Source organism: Panthera onca, chromosome A1, assembly GCF_046562875.1.
Source record: "Panthera onca isolate mPanOnc1 chromosome A1, mPanOnc1 haplotype 2, whole genome shotgun sequence".
Classification (NCBI taxonomy): Eukaryota; Metazoa; Chordata; class Mammalia; order Carnivora; family Felidae; genus Panthera; species Panthera onca.
The window spans coordinates 78,038,861-78,061,306 of NC_138339.1; the positions used below are offsets into that span (position 1 = coordinate 78,038,861).

The 22,446-nt window shown below is 35.3% G+C and overlaps 1 long non-coding RNA gene across 1 annotated transcript in view; it reads left to right on the forward strand.

Moving 5' to 3' along the window:
- The window catches only part of LOC132681134 (uncharacterized), a 121,634-nt gene extending 99,975 nt beyond the window's left edge, over positions 1 to 21,659 (forward strand). Inside the window, exon 4 of the long non-coding RNA XR_013553999.1 lies at positions 21,552 to 21,659. This is a non-coding gene — a long non-coding RNA (uncharacterized LOC132681134). The remainder of the gene's footprint in view (positions 1 to 21,551) is intronic.
- Positions 21,660 to 22,446: the final 787 nt, after the last annotated feature.

Sequence of the window (22,446 nt, forward strand, 5' to 3'; positions counted from 1 at the left end):
ATAGTTCCATTAGTATTTGAACTACTGTGCCTTAAAAAAGCTTAGTATGAGTTAATGATCCATTGACTCCAGTGGCTACAAGCAGTAGATAAGAGATACCTTTCTGCTAAGGGTACACTTTCCTCTAGATTATCTTTCAAGATACTAACTCACATATTGTTATTTTCGTTGAAATTTTGAAACCCTTCAATCCTATGCCAGACATTATTTGCATTTATGATATTCATTTTCTTCTTTCTTATTAACACTGACCCATCCATTTATGGTGGGGGCAGCAATATGTATGGATAAGCCTCCTGACCTCTCAACTTTTCTTACACCTAGGCATGGCCTATGATGCATTATTGTCAATGAGATGTAAGCAGGAATTTTTAGAGGTGAAGAAATCATTTTAAGGAGGACAAAACAGCTGGTTTTGGTTTGCAGTTCTTGTAATTAAAGATACTTGAGTAGCAAGATAAAAGCCTGTATCATAAGGCTGCCATATCACCCTTGAACTGAAAATAAAACATGTTTCTATTTCATGAGACTAAACCAGAAAAAAAATGTATTAAATGATGCATTCAATATAATGAGAAATTGCAAAATCTATTTTATAATTTTCAAAAAAACATAGTTATAAATGATTTCAGCCTGATTTAGTAAAGATAGTGTTAATCAGAGAGAAATGTTTTGTTATATTTTTGCATTTGATAATAAGAAAAGATTTTCTCTTGTATTCCTGAGAATGCTATTCGTAATATTTAATAATAGGGCTTGAAAGTAGCATAGGATGTGTATTATTAATATGTAGAATATGTAGATATTTAATTTCTTGATATAATCCAGCATTTAAAAATGATGTCAAGGGGCACCTGGGTGGCTCAGTCGGTTGAGCATCCGACTTTGGCTCAGGTCATGATCTCGTGGTCTGTGAGTTCGAGCCCCGTGTCAGGCTCTGTGCTGACAGCTCGGAGCCTGGAGCCTGCTTCAGATTCTGTGTCTCCCTCTCTCTCTAGCCCTCCCCTGTTTGCGCTCTGTCTCTATCTCTATCTTTGGAAGATATCTCTATCTTCCAAAAATGAATAAATGTTAAAAAAGTAAGATAAAATAAAATAAAACTAATGTCAAAAGGATAAAAGTTAGTGACTTTATTTATTTAACAAAAAAGAACCAATAAAGCACTAACCACCATCATAAAATTAAATTGTGCAAAATATTACTTACCAATGGAGAAGCTATTCCAACAACAGCAGGAGCCTGAAACTATTAGAACACACAAGAGGGAATTTTGAACCACCAGAGGAATAGAAGAAGCCATGACGATAACATATACACTATCTGAAACATGGATGATCAGGTGAATCTCTAAAACCTCCAAAATAGATGCTATACTATCATAGAAGATCTGTGATCAAAGTTTCATAGCCTCTCTTTGAAGCCTAACCAGCACTTAAAAATAACAGGAGTCTATTAGTCTGTTCTAGCAGCATACTCTTCATATTGTTTCAACCCATTGTCCTTCAGGAAATATGAACAATCAGTCTTTGTTCTCAGAATAAACCATTTTGAAAATCATGGACAATTATATGGTCTCTTGATTATATCTCTTCAAGATTATATAAATCTGAATTTTCTATAAAAAGACTTTTAAATGAATCTACTTATTGCCAGTGTTCGCTCCAAGTAACTTTTTTTTTTTTTCAATGTTTTTTTTTTTTTTTTTTTTTTTTATTTTTGGGACAGAGAGAGACAGAGCATGAACGGGGGAGGGGCAGAGAGAGAGGGAGACACAGAATCGGAAACAGGCTCCAGGCTCCGAGCCATCAGCCCAGAGCCTGACGCGGGGCTCGAACTCACAGACTGCGAGATCGTGACCTGGCTGAAGTCGGACGCTTAACCGACTGCGCCACCCAGGCGCCCCTCCAAGTAACTTTTTAAGCATGAGACTATTAAAGGACTATAAAACTTTAAAAGAATATTGTAATTCTCAGTTTAAAAATAACATGAAGAGTCATTTGAACTTAACCATTATACTCTCACGAACAAGTCATCAATAAGTAGTCTCTAGCTTCTGCATGGATTGCTCAGTGGAGGATCATGTACTGTTCTCAATCTAAATAAATCAAATAAACTTTTTGCCATTTGTTTCTAGATCTTGTGTTTACTCTCTTTTCCACATGACAGTCCACCACCACCTGTTTGAAGAGTTGTCGTGCTCCCTCTGAAGACTTCTTTCTGTTCTTCAGGCTAAAGTTCAAACAGCCACCTCAAGTACCTTTAAAATAAAGAGGGTTTTTAATTTTTTCAATAAAACAGTGGCCCTTTTTGAACAATAGGAATGCCATATATTTTTAAATTATGTCCCCTCCCACCTCTAAGACTAGAAAAACTGTTTATGCTTACAGTTGATTGCTTGAACCCAAATGTGGTATTTCCCATGAATCACTTTTTTTTTTTTTGAAAAATTTTAATCCTTACTCCTGGCCAGCACATAGAAAGGTTTCAAAAAACATTGCCAAGCAGGGAAGTGAATGTGGAAGGAATTAAAAAATAAAGTAAACTAGTTTTCTGTGCACATCTCCAGACAATACTAAGTTGGCTTTCCTTCATATCTGCAACCCTCTCAAAGGAGAGGAATAGTTTAAATGGTCCGTTACAGAATTCTCCTTGAGAATATTGGGAATCTCAAAATTTGTACTGTGGAGAGTATACTTAATTTTAATCAGGATTGTCTTCATCTAGTATTTCTTTTTTAGCTTTCTCATTCTCATTTGTCCTCTTGGTTTACTGCCATCACTTCAGGCATCTTATCTCTATATGAATGCTGTAGAAATATAATTTGCCCAAGTCAAAGTATTTAAAAAATTCGTGTGTCTCTTTCTGAAGGCCATCTGTTTTTCTTCAGGACTCAAACCCCACCAGATACTGCTTGTTGTCTCCATTACAGCTTTATGAGTATTCTTTGGACAGAATAGTCTGAAATGAAAGAGAGCTGAGGAATTACTAATTTTCTCTGTCATTTTCTTCTGTTACAACATTGATCCCATGCTGCAGGCATATGAATTCCGTGTGCTTCTGCTTTTCAGTCAGGTAGCCCATTGTACACTTTAGCTTAACAGTTAATTTTCTTATATGTTAATTAAAATGGTCTATCTTGCATCTGAGACTCATCATCTCTTTCTATATCTGTTCAAATTGCTCATCATTGATGTGATGCTCTCACAGGTTTCTTATCAATAGCAGGAATACAGCATATAGTCCCCGCAGCTTAGTCCTGTATTGTGATTTTATTTCTCCCCTCTTATTTCAACTCAGATAGTTTTCAGTGTACTTCCAAACTCCTGTGTTTTCACATATGTTAACATCACTTCTCATAAGTCCATTTTATTTAGCATACTATGTCTTGGCTTTATTTTTTTGTCCTTAATCTCTTCTGACTTTGCTGATTTTCATTCAGCATGTATTAAGTATGTATCTTCAGTTTTTGCATATGTATACCGGCAGTGACTGATCAGATGGATTTACTTATTTCATTTTACTCTTTTAAGACTATTGATTGAACATCTTGTGTAAAAAAATTACAAAATCATAGATATAAAAATGAAAATGACAAAATTCCTGGTCTCAGTTGCCTATTAGAAGGAGATATAAAATTTGAAGAAGTGTAATAGGCATGCTGCATATTTAAAAGAATGTTTCCTTTCCATTCTTGAACTTAGTCTTATTTTTTGACCTGCCTCCATTTAAGTATAAACTTTTAAAATCATTCTACTCCTGGGCTGAACTTGGTGATCAATCTTTGTGGTCTGATAGCATAATATAGCTAAGCTACTTACCATGAAATATCATAATATTTGGCTTGCCTGTCAATCATCATTAGGGCCGATGAGCTCCTGGAATACATATATACAACTCTTTATTCCCAGTGTTTAGAGTGCAGAGTAGATAATACATTACTTTTGAATAAACAACAGGCAAATGACATGTTCTATATTAAAGATTTGAAATACACACCACTGGGAAGATGGATGGATTATTTTCCTTTGAACAATGTTTTTTTTTTTTTGTTTGCCTTTTAGTGCATTGAATTCTTCATTTAGCTAATTATACTTTTATTCATCCATATCAAATTTAAGAAATATTCTCTGCATCTGCGAAGTAGAGATTTGTGCATTATTTATATTCTACTTCTGGAGTATAACATGCTCTAGTTGAATTAATCCTGAAGTCCTTTGTTATTAACCAAATTATGGTTTAAATTTGGTTCCTATGTCTATAGTTATATGAGCCCTATTTAAAACCATCTCTATTGATTGGGTATTGTGACTATCAGTTAAAGATAAATGGCAGTCTCATATTAACTTCATCATATTAATTTCCATTTTTAAAAGAATCTTCAAGCAATTCTCATAATGAACACTTTATATAAATACCAGGGCCTATCTTACTCTGTCCTGAAGTGTATGAATGTTCTCCCTTATTTTATATCCCACTTATAGCATCATTAAGTTGCTGGATCAAATTTGACATGTCACTGTGCATTTTTATTAATGGCCCTTGTGAAATGTGCTTTTGTAATTTACTGTCAGTGAGGCTCCTTAGATACCTGAGGGGAGGCTCCCAAAAAACCTCAAAGTCTGCTTGTATAGAGATCCAGAATGGAAAGCTGCCAGATGAACAAATTAGTTTCAGCATTTTGTGAATATAAATCTAAGAAATATATTTTAATTTTTAAGAATTACTTGTGTCCACTTAGTGTAAGTAATGAGTGAAGTAAAATGATTCTGATTGGTCCTAAAGCTGAATTTTGCCCCCAGATTTTACAAATACTATTTTTAAAAATTTGGTATTTTTTAATATCTGACCTCTTCAAATATTTAGATTACATGTCTAAATATTACTGTTTGTGAAATAAAACATTTGGATATCCTGAAGCTGTGAATGGATTCACCTAATTTGTGCCTTGCTACATTTGAAAATGAATAGCTAAGTCAAGACCGTACAGGAAGCTAACTCAGGCTCTATCAAGGCTAGACCCTTAAGAAAGTCAATAGTATTTTAAGAGAGAAGCTGTAAGAGAGTTAAATTACACATTAGATTAAGAAGAGCTAATGCAAATAGATTGTTTACATGTCTAATTTCTTTCCCAGCTCTGAACATAATGTTCTATCTAGCAGAAACGGGACATCAAGTTTGAGGATAATTAAACATTCTCTGCTGCCAGACGACATGATCAATTCAAGGGATAAAGTGCCACAGAGCATGTTCCCATCTTGAGATTTTCACAAATGTAAGAGACACCATAAATTGGGGTAGAATTCTCTACACTGTCTTTTAATTAAAAATAAACATTGGTATCATTACCCTTTGTGCCCCACATGTCTAGAATATAACAGTAATATTGATACTATGACTACCAACAAAAATAATTTAATTATACTGTAGAGCACTTATGTGTTTCATCTCCTTTCTTTATAGCAGAATCACATGAAGGAATATTTTGAGCTTAGGACATTTTGCTTGAGAAACTTGTAAATGTAACAATTTTTCATTCACATCATAAATTTAAAAAAATCTCATCTATAATCAGGTTATATGTTTTTATTTTTTAGAATATTACTGATAACTTTCTCCATTTTTTCATCTAATATAGAACGTATTTTAATACATTAAAGCAGCTTGGGGAAAAGAGACTATCTTAATGGAGTTAAAATGACAGTTTTTATCAACAAGCATTCCCAAACACTTCTCATATCATTTTCTGTAAGTACTAATAAGTCTTTGTTGAACATTCCTGATTCTCTTTTCTAAATATTATTTCACTTCTGTGGGGTCTCTGGGTGGCTCAGTCGGTTAAGTGTCCGACTTTGGCTCAGATCATGATCTCGCCATTCGTGGGTTCAAGCCCTGTATCCGGCTCTGTGCTGACAGCTCAGAGCCTGGAGCCTGCTTTGGATTCTGCCTCTCCCCTGCTTATGCTCTGCCTCTCTCTGTCTCTCAAAAATAAATAAATGTTAAAAAATTAATAATAAAAATATTATTTCACTTCTGCTAATTTCCCTTAAATCCTCAGCTGACATATGCAGGGGCACACACACACACACATATATAAAGACAAAATCCTTTAGTATAAAAAGGTAAAGTTTTAATTAAATTTTAACTATGAAATATTACATCCCATTTTCTATTTACTAAAGGAATATAATCACATTTTCAATCATATTACATGACAAGTATTGACAAGTAATGAATATATAACTTATTTTGAAAATATTTTAAAATATCTGTCACCCTCTCAAATAAATACAGTAACTAAATAAAATGTCTGTTGAATTAACAAGGGTAAAATCTATTTTTGATTGAACTGTATACAATTGCCAGTATTTGATAACTTTTGACTTACAAAAATGGCACATTTACTTAATTTAAAGTAAATACACAGATTTATACTTAAGGGAAATAATAAGCTTGGTATTTCCCATCATAAGAGATACTAGTAATTATGACTTAAATGTAGTTTCCCATTTTTCATAAGGTATAACGTGCACTTTATGCATCTCAATGGGAAATATGCTGCATATTCTCCTTTGCTCTGAAAACTTTCCAACTTTATATATAGATGATATAGATATAAATATAGATATAGATATAGATATATATAGATATCCCACTTATAGCATCATTAGGAAAAAAAACAAAACAAAACAAGACTGCAAAGGAAATAAAATCAAAGTCACGTAATTGCCCATTGCCCAAGATGACAGCACTATAGAAAACAGTTGCAAGTTAATTCTTAGAGATGACCAGAGCTTTTCAGTGTATACACAAAAGTACATAGTACATTTTTTTTTCTTTTTCTTTTTTTTTTTTTTTACAAAATAAAACGTCATTTGCCACCATAAACCTTTTCTTTAGAGGAAAAATTTTTGCAGCAGGTCACAAGGGTTCTAGAGTAAGTCATTTCAGTGTTGAGGAAAACAAATTGAATAATAGAACTAATCACTTCCCTATATATGGATGTTAAGATGACAATTCAGATTATTTTTGAAACTAATCCTAAGAAAAATCTGTTTACAATTTAAACAGTAATGTTATGTAAAATGTATTAACAAATCCACTATTACAAATATCAATTTACTATATGGTCATCTATATATACACATAATAAAATGGTAAATATATGCAAAAATATTAAAAAAAAAAAGAAAACATGCACAGATCACTTTCCCCTTTGGAATCTGGACTTCCTGTAAGATATTTTTGTTTTCTTTCCCCACCCCATCCTCTGAAATTGGTTTTTGTTCCTATCACCCTACTCACACTGAATACTATTCCCTATAACTCTGCATAAAGCCAGTGAGAAATATATTTATTTTACATTCAAGCTTTAAATCTTAAAATGACCCTGTTGTAGCATATGACTTATCAAATGAGCAGCCTTCCCCCCCCCCCCCTTTTTTGCTTGCTTTTTGTTTTTGCAGTTGTCAGTCTTCATGATCCATTCCATGGTGAGCTGGGAAAAAATGCAGTTGCTAAATCAAAGTCTAAACAGTGTAAGGCTCCCAAGTGCCAGGAGTCCCTATCCAACTGTCCTGAGCCCTATATATGTATCTATATGTGTATGTATATACATACATATATAGATACATATATATATACACATATACATATACACACACACACACACACATATATATATATATATATATAATTTATTGTCAAGTTAGCTCACACACACACACACATATATATATATATATATATATATATATATATATATATAAAATTTATTGTCAAGTTAGCTCACATACAGTGTATATATACAGTTTTGGGGGTAGATTCCTGTGATTCATTGCTTACATATAGTACCCAGTGCTCATCCCAACAAGTGCCCTTCTTAATGCCCATCACCCATTTCCAAGTTATTCCATCTAAAGAAAACTATAAGTTATCATGTTCAGAGAAATTGCAGCCTGAAATAGAAGAAAGAATTTGATCTGTGTAGTCAGGAAAGACCGGTTAGGATGATTTCTCTGCCATTGTATATCCTGTGTCCTCCATAGCCTTCACCTGTCTGAATCTTATTATCCCCATTATTTTTTTTTTTTTTTAAGTTTCTTTATGTATTTTGAGAGAGAGCGGAAGACAGAGAGAGAGAGGGGGTGGGGCAGAGATAGAGGGATGCAGAGAATCCCAAGCAGGTCTTGCACTGTCAGTGCAGAGCCCAATCAGGGCTCGATCCCATGAACTGTGAGATTGTGACCTGGGTTGAAATCAAGACTCGGACACTTAACTCTGCCAGCCAGGTGCCCCTCCATTATTTGTTACAAAGAAACACCAGAACCTTCCTCTGGGATTAAAATGAGTAACATACAATGACTAGTCCCATGCCCTGGACAGTGTAATCACTCCCTCCCATTGACTAATTTGTAAACACTGAATGTGTCCTTGATGTAGGCCATGTCTTCTATCTTACTTTGTTTTGGTAAGCTAGAAATGCTCTGGATATGGCTTTCTTTGTCTGCTTTCTTTACAGTCAAATGCAGCTAGTATTTTCTAACCTGTCTTTTTTGTTTGGTTGGTTGGTTTTTGCTAAATTTCTTCTTTATTAAGAGTGATGGATGTAGAATAAATAAAGACCAAAGTGACGGCACTACAACTAACAAAATGAGACTTACATTGCAAATCCAGCCCCAGAGATGAGTGGGGGTGAGCCACAAAAGTTTCAGACTTCGGAGAAGGTGGATATGGAATTCTTTTGTGCTGAGGTTTTGGGGAAATCTTAGTCTTTCTCTACCTAGAGTCATAAAGTGTAATGACTATTTTATAATAAAAATATTTCCTCCATGTTATTACTCCCACCACTTACCAAATAATATAGAATGATCACTAGATGCTGATTCTATTATCTCATTTAATCACTGCAACAGCCTTATGAGTTAATTATATTATTATCATTTTTAAAATGCAGGAACAGAATCTTAGAGAGTTTAAATAAGTGATAATATCAGAATTTTAGCCCAGAATTGCCTGACATCATAGTAACAAGCACACAGTCAGCATATCATATTTACTTTCTTATTACAACATCTAGATCGTATATGAAGAAAGGATATTTCTCTTTTAGGGAAGCTGACAAATTTATCAGCAAAGACCTTTTTTTTTTTTTTAGTTTTATTCTTGTGGAACTCGTTTTAAAATTAAATGTACACAGGGTCTACATTTTCATATCCAAGAAAAAGAATGAATTTGAATGTTGCTTAGAAGGGGGATGTAACACAGGCAATCTTAATCCATTTTACTTAAAAATAATTTTATTAAAGATATGGAGATATAACCAGATTTATCATCAAAGAAAATTGTTCCATGTTCTTAGTCTGTCCTCTCAGATAGATTTCTAAAAGACAGCTGCTGCTGAAACAACTCTCCATAAATGCAACATAACAGCCTCCTGCTTTGTAACTCTTCACATTGCTTAATCTCTGAGCCTTTGAGTTTAATATGCAGTCTATATTATTTATTTTTATTAGTAATTATATCCGTATAGTCATTAGAATTTAGAATTTAGCTGATAGATTCCCCTTCCAGAAACTATATAATAGTATCTAATTATATATATATATATATATATATATATATATATATATATATATGCCTAATTCTATATCTATATCTATCTGTCTATCTAGTATCCTAGGAATTAATTTGAATATGTGATCCTGTGCCCCTGGGTTTTCTAAGCAACCAGGAGCAGTGGGGTTATTAGACTGTTGGCAAGTCCTGACACAGTGTGAGACAAAGGCTTCTTTCCCTGGGCTAACTCTAGTTTCCCTTTAGGGGAGTTCTCTTTGAAGAAGTTCTAGGATAATGAGCCCTGTCCTCTCTGAACTTATGAGTCAATCTTGAGAGGGTGATCTGCCACCATGCCAACTGAAAAGAAGTAAGCTGCGTTGTGAGGAAGTCAATATGTGTGATTCGGCATGGTCCTGCCATTGGCTGTGTTCCTCAGTCTCCTCATCTGTGAAATGATGGCAATACCATCCACATTACAAGAGTGTTGTGGGCAGATAGATGAGAAAAGTAGCAGTTTTAGTGAATAGATAATACATACCATATATTGTGCTTTTACATGACTTCTCACATTCTTGTAACCCCCCACATTTGGTAAATACCGTAACAACCCGCTTTTATAAACAAAGAAACTGAAGATCTGAGATACTTGTCTTTGTCCATGGTCACACGCTAGGGAGTAACAGAAGTAGGATCTAAACCCAGGTCTTTAAGCTTTAGATCTAAAGCTAATGTCCCTTATGGCTATGCTGGATAGTGTATAGCACAGCTTAACATGTTATGATTACTGTTTAACACTGAGAACAGAGGCTGAATTCCTCACAGAGAAGAAAGGATAACAATATTCTTGTTGAGCCTGAAGTGTCTGTCAGGGCTGGAGCCAAGTACAGAGACCATTGGATTCCTTGCCCAAGAAGTTTTGGTTCAGGGAAAAAGTTTAAAAGTATAATTTTAGGGCACTGGCTATCTAAATGTTTTTGTAATTTGTTTACAGTACCTATTTTTAAATTTAATATAATTTGCTTTTTATTTTTTTTTTTTAATTTTTTTTTCAACGTTTTTTTATTTATTTTTGGGACAGAGAGAGACAGAGCATGAACGAGGGAGGGGCAGAGAGAGAGGGAGACACAGAATCGGAAACAGGCTCCAGGCTCCGAGCCATCAGCCCAGAGCCTGACGCGGGGCTCGAACTCACGGACCGCGAGATCGTGACCTGGCTGAAGTCGGACGCTTAACCGACTGCGCCACCCAGGCGCCCCTAATATAATTTGCTTTTTAAGCTTTCATGTAACAATCAGATATTTTGGGAGAGGATGCATTATTTAAAAACAAAACAAAGCAATTTATTTATATTATTAAGTAGCTGACACCAGGAACAGTTATGCCCTTTATCTCTGTACATGTCTGTTAACCTAAGAAGTTCAGACTCCTATTCTATCTCCCATCTTCATGTAGCTCTGAGGAACTTGTTTTCAGACTCCAACTCCCATAATGTCTAACTTCTAGAACACACCCCTGTGCCTTCCGGAAGTCATGAACTTTTAAGGATAACTAAAACTCCTAAGACTTCTGGCCCTTCCCTAAAAATAGACATTGTCTTTTTTTTAATGTTTATTCATTTTTGAGAGAGAGTGCAGGTGAGCAGAGTAAGGGCAGAGAGAGAGGAGCACAGTGGATCTGAAGCAGGCTCTGAGCTGATAGCATCTAAGCAAGGTGTGGGGCTTGAACTCACGAACTGTGAGATCATGACCTGAGCCAAAGTCGGACACTCAACTAACTGAGCCACCCAGGTGCCTTGACATTATGCAGCCTCCTTATGTCAAATGATTTTGTGACTGCTTTTTGTTTCCCCATATCCCTCAAACCTCTGGGTGAGAGACCTTTTAATTCCTCATTGATGCCTCAAAGCCATTCTCCATCCCTCCTCTCTCAAAAACAGAACTAAACCACTTCAGCTTTGAATCGCATGCCATCAACTATAAACTTAGTATCCACTTGGGGATTACTTACTCTTCTCTCCAGCTAGATCACCATCATTATCTTCAACACTAGCCCTGTTGTGAATCTTAGTTCTTTTAGAGTCCTGCTACAGATGTAGCTGATTCTTTCTCTGGTCTCCCAGTTCCTCAAATGCTTTCAACTTCCATGCTACTTCAACCATTCATTCCCATAGGGTAGGTTTTTCTACTTTGGTTGTAAACTTGAATAATCTGGGAACACCTAAAAATACAAAAGATCAGGACTCACCCTAGAGTTTTGTGATCTGCTTTAATTTTGTTTCAGTTTACAAAAGAATCACTGTAATTCACATTATCACAGTCAATTATTACTACTACAGTAAGTTCACATTAAACAATCCTGTTCTTCAAATAACCTCTTTATTCCAGCCTAGTTCCTCTAATGCTCTGATTTAAACAATCTTTTGACTTCCATCAAGATCGACCTTTCATTAATACGGCCAATGTTTATTGTCCTTCACAAATCTGATGTCTTCGCTTCATTGCTTACCAGCTAAAACTCCATGGTTCATGATTAAAATAATTTTTTTCCTGTCTAACTTCAATTTTCTTTCATTTCTTTCATTTCATGTCAGTACCTGCAAAACCCCAACTCTAGTTAATTTCCTGTTCTCTCTACTTTGTGAATGAAACCTGCCCAACTGAACATGGCTGGAGAAAATCGCAGTTGTCTCATTTAAAATTCATGACCACTAACCTAAGTTCCATAAGACCAGAAATCTCTTTTATTTACTGTTGTATCACAAAAGCCTGGAGGAGCACTTAGAATATAGAAGGAGTACAATAAATATTTGTCAAATAAATGCTTAAGTGTCAAATTGTCCATTTGTATAGCCCAGCAAAACTGTTGTTTCCACTGCCTGGTGTTTCTTACCTTATTCTTTTCCCTCAGAATACCAACAGTTTCTTTCCATCCTTACTTTCAGCTAATGACTTTGCTTGTTATTTTTCTAAGAAAAATAGGACAACTACAAAAGAACATAAACTCTCACTGCTTCTGATGCAATTATGCAATGCATAATTAATGCAATGATGGTTAAGAAAGAATGTACTAGAAACTATACAAGAAAATCTGATGGAGTTAACAATATAAAGCTTTTAAAATATGGGGAATATATTTTAAGTAATGAATAAAAACAAAATAAAAACTGGGAAATATATTTGTCATATGTGTAAAAAGCATTATATAAACTTACACAAAAGCCTTTTGAAATTATTGTTCCCCGTAGAAATAATCAACAAAAACTATAGTTCAAAAATACAAGTTATTTAACCTCACTAATAACCAAAGTAAGTTTAAATTTTTCTCTCCACCATGTTGATAATGATTAGATAATGAAGACAATCCTGTTTTTACAGGGGAATCAGCCTGTGGAAATGCCCAGACAAGACAATATTTAACATGCTCAAGGTGTGAAAGCAGGTCAGAATTCCTAGAATATACTAAATGAAGGAGACAGGTCATTTAGGTAATTACAGCCAAGGGGTAGTGTTTGGATTTACTTAGAAGTGAAATGGGAATAACTTTGTACTTCTAAACAGGGAAGTGATAGAATTTGTTTAAATCTTTGAAAGACAACTGTGGTTGTGGTGAGGGGATCATATGAGGGCAGCAAAAGCACTGCTGGTTTCGACCCTGTAGTGTATGAAATAGCATGAAGTTCTGGACCAGCATGGTGGCTGCAAATATGGAAGAGAAGAGTTAAGAACCACTGGGGGAGCCAGATTTTCAGAAATTGCTGTTGGAGTATTGTAAAGCATGATGGTGCCTCATGTCCTCTCCCAGTGGTAGATATATTGGGATGTGAAAGAAACTTGAACTTCAGTGTCCTTCATTTAGATTCCTTCAAATGCACTGAGATGGCCCTAGCAATGTGTTCTCATGGCAGTGCTTCTGTAAAAATATTTTAACTATGGTTTATTCCACTGTCATTCTATTCAGGCTCATCTCTCCCTATTCTCCTTATGTTGGGTGTCACCAAGATGGTCTTTAAGTTCCCTTAAGATTTACTAAACATTAGAAAGATTTCTTTCTGACTTTAGGCACCGAAATCCCTGTTGCTAAATCTTTGCTTTATAACATTTGTAATTGTAAATTTTTTTCTCTGCCTTTTTTTTTTTTTTTAGAAATAAATCTCTTTAAAAGGCTCTTGCCAGTTTTGCAACCCAAGAATGTTTTTCTCAAGGACATGGGATTCATCTTTCTATAGAATGAGATCATCAAGACAGTGCACCTATCTCCTAATCTATGTAGGACTGGAGCCTAATTTTGTAGGTGGGAGCCTAATTTTGATGGGCATCTTGCTCTAAGTTGTAAAACTACCTCCTGTCATGAAGATATGAGAAAATTTACTTTATCTTTGAGTAAGACCAGTTACCAAGCACAGATGACATATGGTCCTTCACATCCCAGCTATTAAAAGCTCCTCCACCTTTTGTTTCAATGGCTTTGAGTTCAGATTGTATTTTGATCTCTCTAATTTATTGCTATAGCCATGAATAAAGTCTTCCATTCCTGTTTAACTTTGCTTGGTGCAATTTCTGTTTTGACAGATGACTTTTCAGTAACTACAGTCACTTTGGAAATCCATTTAAAGTTAAATAGGGGATACAAATTAGGTTTGGGGTGTGTGTGTATGCGTATGTGAGAGAAAGACAGAAAGGAAGAGAGAGAGAGAGATTGCAGGCACTTCTGTGGTTATTTTAGTTATTGCTAACGAGTTTTCACAAGCTAACATGAATAGCACTAAAATTAAATCCTAATTTATCTGATATAAATGCTAATGATCTTAGAAATACATGATGTCATCTGTATCAGGTTTTATTTTAGAGCATTCTGGTTGATCCTAGTCACTTCCAGAATTTAGCACTGTGAGCCCCTCTCCTTATCTGGCTCTCCTTATCTGTTTTCTACTCCTTTTGCCCACTTAATGTCCCACCCATACACTGTAGACTACTTCACTCTTTGTCTCTGCTTGACTGTGCCTTTAGTCATGTTCTTGCTTCAGCCTAAAATGACTTGCCCAGTTACATCTTTACAGATTCTTATTAATTTCTATTTAATAACACAAAATATCAAAAATTATAATGGTAAAACAAACCCCAAAAAATTAAAACAAGGCTTTAATCAACAAACTGATTCTAACCCTAGGCATTATATAAAAAGTACAAAAAAAAATTCTGAACTTTTAACGTTTATACATGAAAGAAGCTCAAAAGAGATTTAAGCAATTGGGGTGCCCAAATGGCATAGTCAGATAAGTGCCCAACTCTTGACCTCGGTTCAGGTCATGATCTCAGAATTCATGAGTTCAAGCCCTGGAATGGACTCTGTGCTGATGGTGTGGAGTCTGCCTGGGATTCTGTCTTTCCTTCTCTCTGCCCCTCCCCGACTTGCTCTCTCTCTCTCTCTCAAAATAAATAAGTAAACTTAAAGAAAAAAAGAGAGCATTAGGCAAGTTTGGAAACAATCCTAGAATTTATATAACATTTCCAATAGCAGGTTTGAAGCCAAAATAAACTTTTCTAAATAATTAATAAAAATCTTCATCAACCATGCTAGTCTTTCTTCTTTTATATTTTTATTCCTGTGTTGACAATGATCTTACAAGATTATTTTCATTTGAGAAAACAATCGGAAATAATAATATGTAAGAAAGAAGTATTATAAAGATGGCAAGACAGCTATTGGGTAAAAATATATTTTTCTGGATTTTGAGATGTAGCTGTATTTGTGATTTTTTACAGTTTGCTATTTGTTGTGATTTATATAGCCAGTTTTAGATTTAATTTAACAGCTGTAATTACGTATTATTTTTCTTATAGAGGACACATCAAATATTCTGCTTCAAAACCTGGTTATGCCTACAATTTTTCCTCTAAAGCAGTCTGTCTTAGGATGTCAGGTAATACTTCATAAATATGTTTCGTTAAAAAACAGGCAGTTTATACAAAAAGAAATGAGGAAGGCTTCTGACATTTCAGTAGGACATGATGTTAGCTTTAATCTGATGAAGTTGTTCAGAGAGCAGACATGGTTTTAGGATCAATGAAAGTGGGTCTGAGATATAAGATCCTCAGGATCTTAAGGAATAAGTGGATCGTGGCAGGATTGCAGGAGGCTGTTAAGTACTTGAGAACCATGTAGTGCAGTGCAACCTGAGGCTGGTGTGTAAGATGAAGCTGTGAAGGCTGGACTTCAAATCTAGGATGAAAGAGTAAGAGTCTATAGGGGCAGTTGCGTGGCTCAGTTGGTTAAGTGTCGGACTTGATTCCAAGTCAGGTCATGATCTCAATGGTTGGCGGGATCCAGCCACATTGGGCTCTGTACTGACAGCACTGAGCCTGATTGGGATTCTTTCTCTCCTACCCTCTCTCTGCCACTTCCCCCACATGTGCACACATGTGTGCTCTCCCTTCCTCTCTTTCAAATTAAATAAATAAACATTTTAAAGAAAGAGTCTGTAATAGGGACTGCCTGGGAATATGGTGAAAAAAAAAACCCACAAGGTATGTGAAATTATTCACTACTTGGGTCTATATGGTGGTTTAATGCTGACATTGAATCCTATAATATTGCATATATTGATCCCTTTGTGACTTGTGAAAAACTGAACCCTATTCCAGTACAAATAAATGAGGACTTTCTAGAAGTTCATTCTGGTAAAAAAAAAAAAAAAAAAGCAGTTTGTGGTGGTCAAAGCAGTGAAAGCAGTGTGCTATTTAGGAAAAACTTGGAAAGAAAAGCATCATATTCAGAAACAATATCCGTCTTTAAATTTCAGTCATTTCCCAACTTAAATATTTCCCTATAGCCCATTTTATTTACATTCTGGGACAGTTCTAGGTATAAAAACAAGGGTCCCAAAGGTAACATCATTCTGGACATTTATTGACCATCTTTTGGTTTGATCAGGAGGAAAACTAACTCAACGTTTATAATATAGTAATAATAATCACAGCAAGAGAAAGAAGACTGGGGAGAAAATTAAATGATTCTTAGAAAACTCATTATATTTAAAGAAGATTACATTTCCACACGTTAAAGTGTTGATAGAACAGAATTTATTGTTTTTACTGTCCCTGATACCATGGTGGCAAATAATTATCCTCAAATTTTAATATATATTAAATTTAAAAGCAAGTACCATTCATATCATGCTTTGTTTCATGTACAAAATATCTCCATGTCTCTTAAATAGTCATCTGCATATTTGTGCTTTGGTAATTTAGACATTTTATATTAGTTGTGAAAAGAAACTTTAGTTTTTAATAAATAGCACTCAGAATCTTAAAAGGCATTTTAATGTATGGGTGTATATTGATTTATTTTCTTTATTAGCACATATTCTTACACTCAGTTTTTATTAGTTGAGGAAAGTCTTTTTCTATCTGAAGATCATAAATTGTTCCTAAACTCATAACTGATTTTGAGCTAAGGATTACATTCTTTGGAGCATCTTTGCAAACCTTGTATTGCATATTGAATATAACATTTGCCTTATTATTTAGTTGTATGAATTACTATTGGAATACAAATGAATATGTTTATATATAAACCTAGAGAATTATATCCATCTCAATCTATATTCTGTCATATAGTAATTATAAGCCACTGTACCAAATTCTGAAGGGTACCAGCAAGAAATGTGTATGTGAGAAGTGGTTAGGGTTCTAGAAAAATTGAACAGCCCTCTCAGTCTATTCTTTTTAAAATTTTTCACCTTTGTTAAAGGTATGGATATAAAAACGGTTACCAGTTGAATTGTTCCCCCCACCCAAAAGAATGTCCTAGCAGTATGTCATACCTTAGAATACCTCTATTTGGAAATAGGTTCATTGAAGATATAATTAGGTACAGGTCATCTTGGAGTAGAGTAGAGTGAATCCCTAATCAAATATCTTGATTTTGAACTTTGGGCCTCCAGACTGCGTGACAATAAGTTTCTATTGTTTAAGCCATCCAGTTTGTGGTACTTTATTACAGCATACCTAAAAACAAACAAATAATAATAATAATAATAAAAAACAACAACAAACTAATAGAGATTTTGGTACCAACAAGTGGATTGCTGTTGTAAGAAATACATAAAAATGTAGAAATGGGTTGGAAATAGGCCATAAGTAGAGGCAAGAATAATTTTTAGGTACATGATAGAAAAAAATAAAACTAGATTGCCTTGAAGAGACTGTTGGTAGAAATATAGATGTTAAAGGTGATTCTGCTGAAGGATCAGACAGAAATGAAGAAGGTATTCTTGGAAACTGGAGGAAAAGTGATTCTTGTTTTATAAAGTGGCAGAAAACCTGTAAGCAGTGAACTTGGATATTTAGCTGAGAGAATTCCCAAGGAAAAACTTGAAGACACAGCCTGGATTGCTCTTGCCTCAAAATAGTAAAATGCAAGAAGGAAAGGAGAAATTGAAGGAACTGCTAAGCAAAAATAAACCAGACCCTGATAATTTGGGAAATTCTCAGCCTATCCAGATAGTGTGCTCTGGAAACAGTGCAGAGTTTGGCTGGGCAGCAGTGTCCTAAAGAGATTAGACATGTGATTGTGAAGCCAATCAACCATCTCAGGAGAAGCCAGGAGTAGAGATCTGGTTATCTAGGAGAGACTTGTGGAAGTCCCTCTAGTCAGATGGCTTAGGTTCTCATAAATTGCACAAGAGACTGACAAAATTTTGAGAATTGCCAGCCTGGACTGCAAGAAACAGAGATGGGATGAAATGCAGGAAGAATAAAACCCAAGACAGAAGAGATCTGGGTTCACAGGTCCTCCTAGGTTCCAGAAGATGAGCTGCTGCCCAGGTCAAGGGTCAGGGCCACCCCTGCAGCCTCAAAGAAGAGAGAATCCAGTCCCAGATAATTACTCTTCAGCCTTAAAACCTAATAGAATTTACCCTGCTCTGTTGTCTGTCAACTTGCTTTGTAGCAGTGATCTCTTTTTCTTCCTTCCAATTTCTCCTTTGGAAAAGGAAATGTCTCCCGTATGGAGATAATTTGTTTCCTGGTTTCACGTGTCCATGAATGGAATGGGATTTTGTCCCAGGATGGAGCATGCAGTGCATCTCATCCATACCTGATTTAGATGATATTTGGATAAAATTTTAGAGCTGGTGTTGGTTTGGGTTAAGACTTTGGGTAATGTTGGGATTGGGTGAGTATATTTTCCATGTGGAAAAGACATGAATTTTGGGAGGTGAGAAGGTGTTCTCTTGAATTGTGTGATTGCCCCCCCCACCGCAAAAAAAAAAAAAAAAAAAAAAAAGATATGTTGAAGGCCTAACCTGAAGTGACTTAGAATATGACCTTATTTTGTAGTAAGTTAATTGCAGATGTACTTAGTTAAGATAGAATCATAATGGAGTAGGATGAGCCGCTAATTGGATGTGACTAATGTCCTTATAAGATAATGGCCATGTAAGGATAGAGTCACATAGGGAGAACATCATATAATAATAAAGGCTGGCCTAATGCAGCTGCAAATGGAGGAATGCCAAAAATTGCCACCAGAAGCTAGAAGAGCCAAGGAAAGATTCCTCCATAGCTGTTCAAGGAACGTGGCCCTTCCAATACCTTGATTTGGACTTCTAGCTTTCAGAATTGTGACGCAATGAATTTCTCTGTTAAGCCACCCAATTTGTTGTACTTTGTTACAGCAGCCCTTGAAAACTCATATAGAATCTATATTCTTCTGTTATATATATGTTTTTTAAAAAAGTATTAGCATAAGAAAGATGATTCATGCCTATCAACAGCTGGCCTTAGTGGTGGGAACTGATAGAAACAGATGTAGAGTATGGTAACCAAAAGAGCAAGTGCCCTGTCTAAAAGACAAAACCTTTATTTTGGTTAGACAAAACCCAATCTTATTACACATGGAGGTTTGGGTATAGACTTTCCAGTTTGTCAAGAAAATTTTAAAAATTGGAATTTTTAAGTGATGTTTCATTAATTATAGATTATCAGGTTAAAAAAATATTCAGCAGATTAAACAAAACAAGACTCAGTGAATATCTAGGTCATAGGTTATCGATTGGCAGTCTACAAGACTGGTGTTTAAGGAGTAAAGTAGCCCTAGGGCGTGTCTGTGGCTGTTACAATTTGCTTGTGTTATACAGCTATGATAATTTTTGCCAATCTTTTAAGTATGCCAAGTAAAAACTTCTACCATTTTAATCTTCAATCAGTGCAACCCAAAGGAACATAAAGGAAGAGCATTGCTTCACCTTACCTAAAGTTCTGCTACCTATCTTCATTATTCCAGACTCATATAATTCTTGTGCTTTGGTTATTAAAATGTTTTTATCATAAGTTTACAATCCTGCTCAGCTGATGGAAGCAAGATATATGAAAGAGTAACATTTATTAACTATCAGAGTCCTCTGGATAATAAATTCAGCATTTAATTGTTCTTGTTTAAAGAAAGGCTCAACAGGGGCGCCTGGGTGGCTCAGTCGGTTGAGCATCCGACTTCGGCTCGGGTCATGATCTCGTGGTTCATGAGTTTGAGCCCCACATCGGGCTCTGTGCTGACAGCATAGAGCCTGGAGCCTGGTTTGAGTTCTGTGTCTCCCTCTCTCTCTGCTCCTCCCCCGCTCATGCTCTGTCTCTCTCTCTCTCCTTCAAAAATAAATTTAAAAAATTTAAAAAAATAAAGAAAGGCTCAGATATATATATATATATATATATATATATATATATATACATATACATATACACATTTTTTTTTCCTGAGCAATGATGCCTATGCCAGGGATTATGCTATTAGACACATGGGTTAGATTTCAGTAATTTTGGTGTCTTTTCTCTTTTTCATACTGTACTCTTATAGTTCCTTTCATTTTCAGAACTGTGTGCTACAACTCCAGAAATAAATATTGAAAGCCCCATTTAGACAGAAGATGGTCGTAACAGTATGGTTGTATAATGGCTTCCTATTGAACACTACCTGTTCTCCATTTAACCCTCATTTACAGTCATCATGGCTGGTGAATTCCAATTAAAAATTATTTGATGCATTTTCTTTGACTCTACATGGAAAGTCTTTCCTTTTTTTCCCCCTAACAAGATAAAGTACATAGTGGTTGGCAATGTGATTTTCAGCAATGGGGTTAGGTTTGTAAAGAGTAAATTTGTAAATTTACTCAAGCAATTAATATTCAAACCAGCTGTAGAAATGAAAGCTTAAATATTAATTCAATTTTCTTATTTTGACTGTTAAGGGAAAACCCTTTTACAGCAGCAGCATTTCATTTGTTTTGGTTTTAAATCCATTATTCTAATAAATCAGCTTTTACTCATGTGAATATTGATTTGGGATTTGTTTTTTTTTAAAAGAGAAAATGCACTTAATCGAGAAAACCAGAGAATTTACAACCCCTAGAAAAGGAGAGAAAATAAATGAACAGAATATAAAACCAAGTCCCAGTGCAAAAGCCATTTATACTGTGCTTAAAAAATACTTTGTAAGTGAAAACATACTATTTATAACACCTGTAAAAAAAGAACATTTGTAGAAACCATTTGCCATGCCTTAATACTTACTGGGGGAGGAAGGTTTATGGATTTTTCTCAGAAGGTGCCAGCTCCTCTATGTCTGTCCTGCTATAAACTTTTGATAATTAATAGGCTGTCAACAATACCTCTAAAACTTCCATGGTCCTAGTTCCCATGAGTACCACCCAATATAACCCCTCTATATCAAAGACCTATATCCACACTGTAAAAAAGGCCAGATTTACCTGCCTACATGCTGGTCTCCGATTATCAGCACTTCTAAAATTATTTTTGGAACCCAATTTACAAATAGTCTTTGATTTTGATGCAAAAGAATATCCATGGAAATGGTATTTTTCTAAAAATTAGGGCTTATGTATACTATGGGTTCATGCTTATGACAAAGCATGAATATATTCACTGTACAAACACAATAGAAAGCATCTTTCTCAGAATTCTTTACATCTACTTACTTTCCAGGTTGAGTCTTCCCAACCCACCTCAGCGTACAGCTATTTCTAAAGAATAGCTGCAAACCTAAAGTGTCTCCAGGGACTGACTACTAGCATCCAGCAGTGCTTATCTCAGGGGAATTCTAGGGGGTCATTTTGCCCTGCCTAACTTCTCAATCATACCGAGCTTACATTTCAGATTTTTGACAGCATCTCAGAATGAGGCCCAACTCTGCATGTGTGCTTAGGTTTGCATGTCATTATGTAAACATTCAAATATATCAGTATATGTATGACAATATTTTATAGCCTTCAAAAAAAGACAGGAATGAAGGGAGGAAGGAAGGAAGAAAGGAAGATTTCCCAGGCCATTTTGTCCTCTATATTCCCTTTATTAATCCTTTGTTGGCTATTTTGTTTGGAATCGATGTTTGATTTTTATTGCTTTGTTACATACCTTACAGACCCCCTCCTTTCCCAACCACTTTGGATTGATATGTATGTGTCGAGATGATCTATCTGAATTCTTGGAGGAATTCCTTCCCAAGATATTACCTCTGAGAAATACCATCCATTTGGTTACTCAAAGCAGCATCTCATGAGCATGTGTCAGGCACTTCTCTTGTATTCTAAATAGGCTTTCAAGAAACTGCTCATGTCCATGAGCATTTTCATTCTTATACATGGATGGAGAGCTAACACTCCTTAAGAAATAACAAAAATCAAAGTATGAATCAAATTTTAGTTTAGGGGTATCTGGGTAGCTCAGTTGGTTACATGTCCAAATCTTTTGTTTTTAAAGTTTAGTTATTTTTGAGAAAGAGAGAGAGAGAAGGACAGAGAGCCTGAGAGCAAGTGTGAGCAGAAGGAGGGGAAGAGAGAATCCTAAGCAGGCTTCACATTGGCAGCATGGAGCCCACTGC